This window comes from Corythoichthys intestinalis, chromosome 6, assembly GCF_030265065.1.
Source record: "Corythoichthys intestinalis isolate RoL2023-P3 chromosome 6, ASM3026506v1, whole genome shotgun sequence".
Taxonomy (NCBI): domain Eukaryota; kingdom Metazoa; phylum Chordata; class Actinopteri; order Syngnathiformes; family Syngnathidae; genus Corythoichthys; species Corythoichthys intestinalis.
In genome coordinates, this window is record NC_080400.1 from 41,544,806 (window position 1) to 41,553,804 (window position 8,999).

Genomic DNA, 8,999 nt, shown 5'->3' on the forward strand with positions numbered 1-8,999 from the left:
AATCTCCTTTGTCTCAATGATGTCTTTGCTCATTTGGACTCATCACTTGCTCCTAAGGGTATCCTTAGGAGCACAAACTCAGAAACAAATAACCAGAGAATGAGATCAATTTGAGATGATCAAGTTCGTCTCACGAGACGAGATTAAGCAAGAGATGAGTAGCACATTTTTGCTATGGGTTGTTACTGAACAAAGAGAATTTATTAGAGTAACATGTTCCTGGCAACATTGCTTGTGGTCTTGTTCACGAGTGAGGAAAGTGCAGTATCTATAGTGATACAGACTCTGTAGCGATCTGGTTTACAAAGAAAAATGAGGGAAAGAAAAAGAGAAGGCTGTGTCACCGTGCCACAGTGTTCATCTTTTGACTGTACAAAGAGGACCGAGGGTTAACATAACATTAAGAGCAAAGAAAGGCAAAAAAAAAGACAAAAACAAAAGGGTAAAGAGATGCTGCCACCCAAAATGTTGAAAGAGCCATATTGGACCAAAAAAAAAAAAAACAACCAAATATGTCTGGAGCCGCAAAAAAGTGAAAGCCTTACATAAGCCTTATAATGAAGGCAACACATGATGTGTGTATCTGTATTAGCTATATTAGCCTACTAGCAAAAGGACTAAGTTGGCTAAAAATACATAATGAGCCCTCATGCTTTAATGTTGATTTTCCCTGCAGTGCATCCACTGCACCACGTGACAACTCTGTTGTATGATGCCACCTCAAGTTTAACTTCATTACAATATTAATGAATTGTTTCATTGCTTTTATGAAATGCAATAAAGAAATCCGATTTTTGATGTCATTTTTATTTTGAGGTTTCGTAAAACAACAACATGTACGTGCATAACATGCCCCTTATCTGGGGCTTTGATTTTCTGTATTATCTTGGTTTTGTTTTTGAAGTCTGCAAATAGGTGTTCTGATATGTTGATGAATGTCTCCTTCACGTACTCACCATCTGTGAATGGTTTTCCATGCTTTATTATCTTGCAACAAAACGTACAGCACTAGTGGAGTTTGGCGATGCAATCCACTTCTTAAAACTATTTTTGCGCTCCTCTAAGTTATTCAGAAGTAATGCAATCACACTTTTTCTCATACTCCCAATTGGGTACTCGGCCGCAAATGTAGTATGCCTTCCTTGAAAATGTCATTCCACATTACTGTTTTTGTTATTTGAGAACCTCTCGCCACAGAGTAAACGATCAGGCAATCCTTCTGCATTGGCAATGAATGCAAATGATTCGGGCCAAGAAACGATGAATCCTCGGTTCTCCTCAGTTATTTTTGTCTTTTTCCCTTTCGCATCCATGCCCCATCACACAGTCGCCGGTTTGTTTACAATAGCCACCTGCCTGGCATCCCGCCCTCCTGATGGATATATGATACATGTGACCCAAATCTTCATTGACAGAAATGTTGAAATTTAATATTTATTCCGCACTTTTTTACAGCATTGGAAAACATGAAGAATGTTTGTGTCATTTTTGTCGTCCTACAAACCATTTAAAAACAAAAAATATATTTCTCTACCCCATCTTTTTCCATTTTCAAACATTTTTGAAAATGCTGCAGGGAGCCACTAAGGCAGCACTAAAGAGCCGCATGCAGTTCTTATAACACACTTTGCCGACCCCCACCCTAACCAAAGGCTTTGTCGGCATCCAAAATGGGGGACAAAAAGACACTCAAGCATTGATTACATAATTTTAAAAAACAGCTAATCGCTTGAGCTAAGCAACTTCATTTGCCATTTTAATTTGCCTGAACGCCTAACAGATAAGTTCATACAGGAGTACTGTATTTGAACGTCAAATTCGTCCTGCAACATCAGCCCCCAGGAGTGTGTTATTTTCTCAGTTTGTTGGTTGTCTTTTTCAGTAATCATAATTCTTAAGCTTAAGAAAATCCAGATTTTCATATTTAGATTCTTTTAGCAACCATCTTTCGATTGACTGATTAATTGATTAAACTAAAAGATTACTATTGTTTTAGGGGTTTGCCAGCAAAACGAAAAATTCAAGAATAATTGCCGTATTTCTTTTTAACTTTCGTCTTGTGTTAGCTTTCTGTTGCTTCCCCGGTGTTTGGGTCGTTTGTGACCTGTGTTTTAAATCTGGCATAGAATACAAGAAAAAAAAAAAAATATATATATATATTCATGATCCAATGTGTTTCTTCTCTCTTGCTTAAGTTGTTAAGCCTCCTTATCCATGAAAAATTGGTTAAAATATTTTTTGTACCCACTGTGGGCATTTCTTTTGACAGCATACTCGTTTTCAACATTAAAAAAATGTCCCCCAAAAATCCCAAAACAATTCCCTAAATAATTAAAGGGTTTTCACGCTACCAGATTATTCCTGAAGGATAATAGAACACATTGGTTAAATGTTCACAGTTGTATATATTTTCATTCTAATGTTATTAACTATAATAACTAGGGCTGTCAAAATTATCGCGTTAACGCACGGTAATTAATTTTTTTAGTTAATCACGTTAAAATATTTGACGCAATTAACGCACATGTCCCGCTCAGACAGTATTCTGCCTTTTGGTAAGTTTTACAGCAAGGCTTTTTGTGCTGTCTAACAGCGAACTCTTGTGGTCGCTTTGCGACATGGTTTATTGTTTTCTTGCCAGTTCAATATGGCTGCACGACGTCTCGGGCTGACGCCTACGTTGTAATGTTGTGCTTATATGATCCTTGGACAAGATTTGTCCGTAAGTATGGTTGTTGTAAAGAATGTACATATTATGTTAGTAAGCGAAATGTTATATTTTTTGTATGAGACGCTTTTTGTTTATGTTTAGTGAACCTGTATAGCGTGCTAAGCTAATGTTGTTTCTAATAAAATGCTTGTGTAGTTTTTTTTTTTTTTTTTGTAGTTTTACGACGGTGTAAAGAGGACAATGGTTTGAGGCCATTTTATTAATAAATCAGATGAAAAAGGAAGAAGTCTGATTATTAAGGTGTCGTTCACTAGCTGTCTAGCTTTGGAAAAAGTAGACGCTTCGGAGTGAGGACAGCATAGACAGATTTAAATGACAGTAGAGTGAAATGCCCACTACAGTCCTTATGTACCGTATGTTTAATGTATATATCCATCTTGTGTCTTATCTTTCCATTCCAACAATTTATTTTACAGAATATATATATAATTTACAGAAAAATATGGCATATTTTATAGATGGTTTGAATTGCGATTAATTGCGATTAATTACGATTAATTAATTTTTAAGCTGTAATTAACTCGATTAAAAATTTTAATCGTTTGACAGCCCTAATAATAACATATATGTTATTAGTGTAAATTTCGACCCATACACTGGGGCAAATAAGTATTTAGTCAACCACCAATTGTGCAAGTTCTCCTACTTGAAAAAATTAGAGAGGCCTGTAATTGTCAACATGGGTAAACCTCAACCATGAGAGAGAGAATGTGGAAAAAAAAACAGAAAATCACATCGTTTGATTTTTAAAGAATTTGTTTCCAAATTAGAGTGGAAAATAAAGTATTTGGTCACCTACAAACAAGCAAGATTTCTGGCTGCCAAAGAGGTCTAACTTCTTCTAACGAGGTTTAACGAGGCTCCACTCTGTACCTGTATTAATGGCACCTGTTTTAACTCATTATCGGTATAAAAGACACCTGTCCACAACCTCAGTCAGTCTCACTCCAAACTCCGCTATGCCCAAGACCAAAGAGCTGTCGAAGGACACCAGAGACAAAATTGTAGACCTGCACCAGGCTGGGAAGACTGAATCTGAAATAGGTAAAACGCTTGGTGTAAAGAAATCAACTGTGGGAACAATTATTAGAAAATGGAAGACATACAAGACCACTGATAGTCTCCTTCGATCTGGGGCTCCATGCAAGATCTCACCCCGTGGCGTCAAAATGATAACAAGAACGGTGAGCAAAAATCCCAGAACCACAAGGGGGGACCTAGTGAATGACCTTCAGAGAGCTGGGACCACAGTAAAAAAGGCTACTATCTGTAACACAATGCGCCGCCAGGGACTCAAATCCTGCACTGCCAGACGTGTCCCCCTGCTGAAGCCAGTTCACGCCCAGGCCCGTCTGCGGTTCGCGAGAGAGCATTTGGATGATCCAGAAGAGGAGTGGGAGAATGTGTTATGGTCAGACGAAACCAAAATAAAACTTTTTGGTAGAAACACAGGTTCTCGTGTTTGGAGGAGAAATAATACTGAATTGCATCTGAAGAACACCATACCCACTGTGAAGCATGGGGGTGGAAACATCACGCTTTGGGGCTGTTTTTCTGCCAAGGTCACCAGGACGACTGATCTGTGTAAAGGAAAGAATGAATGGGGCCATGTATCGAGAGATTTTGAGTGAAAATCTCCTTCCATCAGCAAGGGCATTGAAGATGAGACGTGGCTGGGTCTTTCAGCAAGACAATGATCCCAAACACACATCCAGGGTAACAAAGGACTGGCTTCGTGAGAAGCATTTCAAGGTCCTGGAGTGGCCTAGCCAGTCTCCAGATCTCAACCCCATAGAAAATATGTGGAGGGAGTTGAAAGTCAGTGTTGCCCAACGACAGCCCCAATACATCACTGCTCTAGAGGAGATCTGCATGGAGGAATGGGCCAAAATACCAGCAACAGTGTGTGAAAAGCTTGTGAAGAGTTACAGAAAACGTTTGGCCTCTGTTATTGCCAACAAAGGGTACATAACAAAGTATTGAGATGAACTTTTGGTATTGACCAAATGCTTATTTTCCTCCATGATTTGCAAATAAATTCTTTAAAAAACAAACAATGTCATTTTCTGTTTTTTTTTCCACATTCTGTCTCTCATGGTCGAGGTTTACCCATGTTGACAATTACAGGCCTCTCTAATATTTTCAAGTGGGAGAACTCGCACAATTAGTGGTTGACTAAATACTGATTTGCCCCAATGTATGTATTTACTTAGAAATTAAAGGAGGGGGGGCTTGTTATTTCTCTGTGGTTGTTTTGGTTAATGTTGAGGTAGGGCTTGCAGAAAATGCCGCTGTGGACGTGGAAGGAGTGCTTGGTGAGCTCTGCAGCTGTCTGACCAACTGTGGTGGTGGCTGAGACTCGGTTTACCTGTTCCCCTTTTTCAATCTATGGCTTGACAAGTGAATTTCCTAATTCATTGAGAAATATTATCTGCTTGGTATGTTGCAGTGACGTGCGGTGAGGTTCATGGTTGGTGAGGCGCTGACTCCTTTAGTGTCAGATTTCCAAATATATAAACCAAAAACGGTAGCTTATTCAATTGGCTACTGATTCTCATCACCATTCTTCACAAAACACGAACACACGGTACATATTATCGATACGTAAAAGTAAGAAAATAACATGCATTTGCCCCACACCCTCAATGTGTTGGTCGTCGCAATTCTATAATTCATGCAACATAAATGAGAGTAAAGAGTGGTGTACAAAGCCACAGAATTCAATTCTGACCTTTAGTGAAATATTCAGTTGTTTTTAAAACTTTTAATTCTGATACTTTAAACAATTTATTACAGATTTCTAAACAAAAAGTGTGATAAGAAAAACAAAGAATATTTTATTTAAGGCCAAAATTTAGTTTTTAAATATTCTATTGTATTTTTCTTGGTCTAAGCTCTTTTTTTTTTTTTTTATAAGATTGAAATGAAAACTGTTTGTGCTCTTGCGCCTGTCCTTCACCACAAAAACCGGCATTACTTTGGAAGGGCATAGGTTTGGTATCAACATTCGTAGGGACGATATAACAGCATAACCTGCATGTAGGTACACTTTTTGCTGGGGACGGGACATTAATTAGACCAAACAGATTGGATGCAGGGGGCAAAGGGCCACATTTCTCATGTACTGTATATGAACCTAATTAATTAATAGGCAAAATGATCAATGCAAAATAAATCCTTATCTTCTGATGATAACTTTTACATGCATTGGTTCAGATGATACACTGTTCGATTCAAATCTTTGTTTTCAAAAAATACTAAAGAAACATTTTGAAAACTTCCTGAATAAATGTCTGGTTTTTATTAGCAAACATAAACATAATGAAAATAATTCACTTAATAATGGTAGGGTCAATTCTATCCTTACAACATATGGAACTATTGAAAGATCTAAATTCTCTATATAACTGAACATTATATCATGTAAAAAAGGTAAGGTTGCTTAAAAGTTGGTGGGGACAATTTTAGCATCCTGAAAAGTTGGTAGTGTTATGTCCCTACCGTCCCTATGCAAACCTACGCCCTTTTTGTAAAAGTCCTCCTTATTTTCCTTTACTTTAACAAAAAAAAAAAATATCTCCGCCTCAATGGAGAGGATTGCTTCAATTAGATCGTTCTGTGTTCTATTTGACAAGCCAGAAAACACAGTGGATGTGTCCAAAAGTCTAGCTAACCTTTCATCTTTCTCAGCAAAACCATGTAATCGTTCTACATATATGCCACGTTTAGAAGAGCTTACACGCTCATCGTTACCACGAAATGTTAACTCCTGTTTAGCTAGGATGCAGGTTGCATTAATGAGGTCTTTCAAACTCTTTTCTTTACCTTAGCATTGAGGATGCTACCGTTGAGCTTCCGCTGTTCGTCAAAGCCAAATCGATCCTTGAGCTTCCAAAAGTTTTTAAAGCAATCAGGCTTTGAATGTGAGTGGTCGAGCTTTCATGTTTGCGGAGGCTTCGTCGTAGTTTTTTAATGTCACAATATCTCGTGTTAGTCCAGACATTGGCACAAGTTGAGAAGAAAAGGCAGGGAAAGCAGCAAAGGCGATTTTTCGAAGGACAGCCACATAGCCAGTCTTTTCGGGTGTACCAGTCCGTTTGAAAAGCGCGAGTTATCTTCTGTCCCGTAGTTTGAAGCAAACCTTCTAGCTCCGGTGTTGTGTTAACCGCGTCCACATTTAACGGAAAGTCCAGTTTCACGTACGCCCCCTTGCAGTGCGGCAGAGTACTATCTGCCGCAGCATGTGCCTTTTCACTGCGGTTTTATGTCCCATCAGCAAAACTAAATATGTCGCTAACAAACATTAAACTTTAAGGGATAAAGACATTAGCCAGAATGTGGAAAATCAGGTCAAATAAACGTATCTGGAAACATTATAACGGCGACATGCAGATGTACAGCAACCAGCACGCTCCAATTCCATGTATCAACCCAGTTTGTTATGGATTGCGCAATCAGAGGTGAGGCTTTACTCGTTGCTGCCGCACCTCTCGTTTCATTTCTTTATTTGAACAGGAAATAGGCAAATTCAGCGATTTTGACTATAAAAATGTTTGAAATGAGTCATACATAAAGAGCAATGGACAAATATTCATATAAATTTGATGCTATAATTATTTTTTTGTCATGATGACAGGTGAGGCTCTGCCTCACCTGCCTCCCCTGACCGCACGTCACTGGTATGTCGTTGTTTTTGAATTCTACTTTTGGTGAATGTGGGTCCACAACACAAATGCATTGTATGCAGGACACATCATGGATGTTGTATCCACTTTCACCTCTGGCCCTGGGTTGAACATCAGTTGAAGGAGTTTCACCCATATCTCCTAGACAACCTAAACAGTCAGAAGGACCTGAGCTCCGACAGATATTGCCACATTTGGATTGATATGTTTGAGCAGGTGCAGCTTCCTCACGAGTGACCTCCTCTTCAGATGATGTGTTTGTGTCTTCCTATGGATACTCCACAACGTCTGCCTCCTCAGAACTCTGGTCGTCTGTATCCTAATACTGCTTTGAGTCCCCAGCCTCATCATCAGCAAAGAAGTGATCAAGAGCTTGGTTTGCAGTGAATGTTCGCATCATTGTTGTGCTATGTAATCTGAAATGCTTACTCTGTCAATCACAAACTCCAAACTGAACTTGGCTGACATGTCTAAGGGAGCTTTAGTGGATGGGGTAGGGGTCTGTTGTGAACTGTTGGCTCAATTTTGGCACCTATTAATGTATTTTTACTCTTGTATTTTAACCGGGTCAAAACCAACACCAACACCACAAATGTCATTTTACTCACAGCATTTTATAAAGAAACAAAAAATTAAACTGAATTTAAAAATGTAGTTGTTGTTCCTGATAAACTCATTGTGATACCAAAAAATATGATAGTGCTCGTAATTACTTAAATCTGCAAACGGGTCAGTACCAACCCCAACACAAGACAAAAGTTAAAAAAGAAAATGTATTGGTCCCACATATGCAATCAGATTAAATATTTGCTTGCACTGTTTCAAATTTTAAGGGTGAAATGCTTCCATTTAGGGTTATTCTGTAGTCCTGCACAGCAGTGGTCCCCAACCACCGGACCGCAGACCGGTACCGGTCTGTGTCGCATTTGCTACCGGGCCACAGAGAAATAAATAATTTATTAACGACTGCAATCTGGCCTGTGGCTCTTGACACATCAATATCCCTGTCAAATTTATAGACGAATTCGAGATAAAGATTTGTATAGGTCGCCATCTAGCGGTTGGCCGCAATTACTAGGGTGTTTGCACACATATAGCAGCCCAGCGCCAGTCAATGTAAACAGCAACTTTAGCTGCTGTTGGCGGTGTGCTGCGGGCAGTGACGTCTTTGGACAGCTTTTATACGGGGAAAAGGCCACCTGCTGAGCCAGAGGAGGAGCCTACAACCAAGTCCATTCTCCATAAAATGTGGCTAAAAGCTATCAAATGAGGCAACAAAAGGGAATGCATTGAGAGCATCATACCTCATGAGGAACCGTATTGCTAAAGCTAAGAAAGCTTTCACATTTGGAGAAGAACTCATTATGCTTGGGACCACGGATATTTGCCGACAAGCTCTCGGAGAGGTTGCTGTTAAAAAAGGTTGATTCAGTGTATGGTGTGTGACATTTTCACTGTACTTAATATTAGTTTATAACCTCGATATGTTATTTTATATTTACTGTAATTTTCTGTCATTGGCGGTCCGTGAAAAAAAGGCCCACATTACACCGGTCCGTGGCGCAAAAAAGGTTGGGACCACT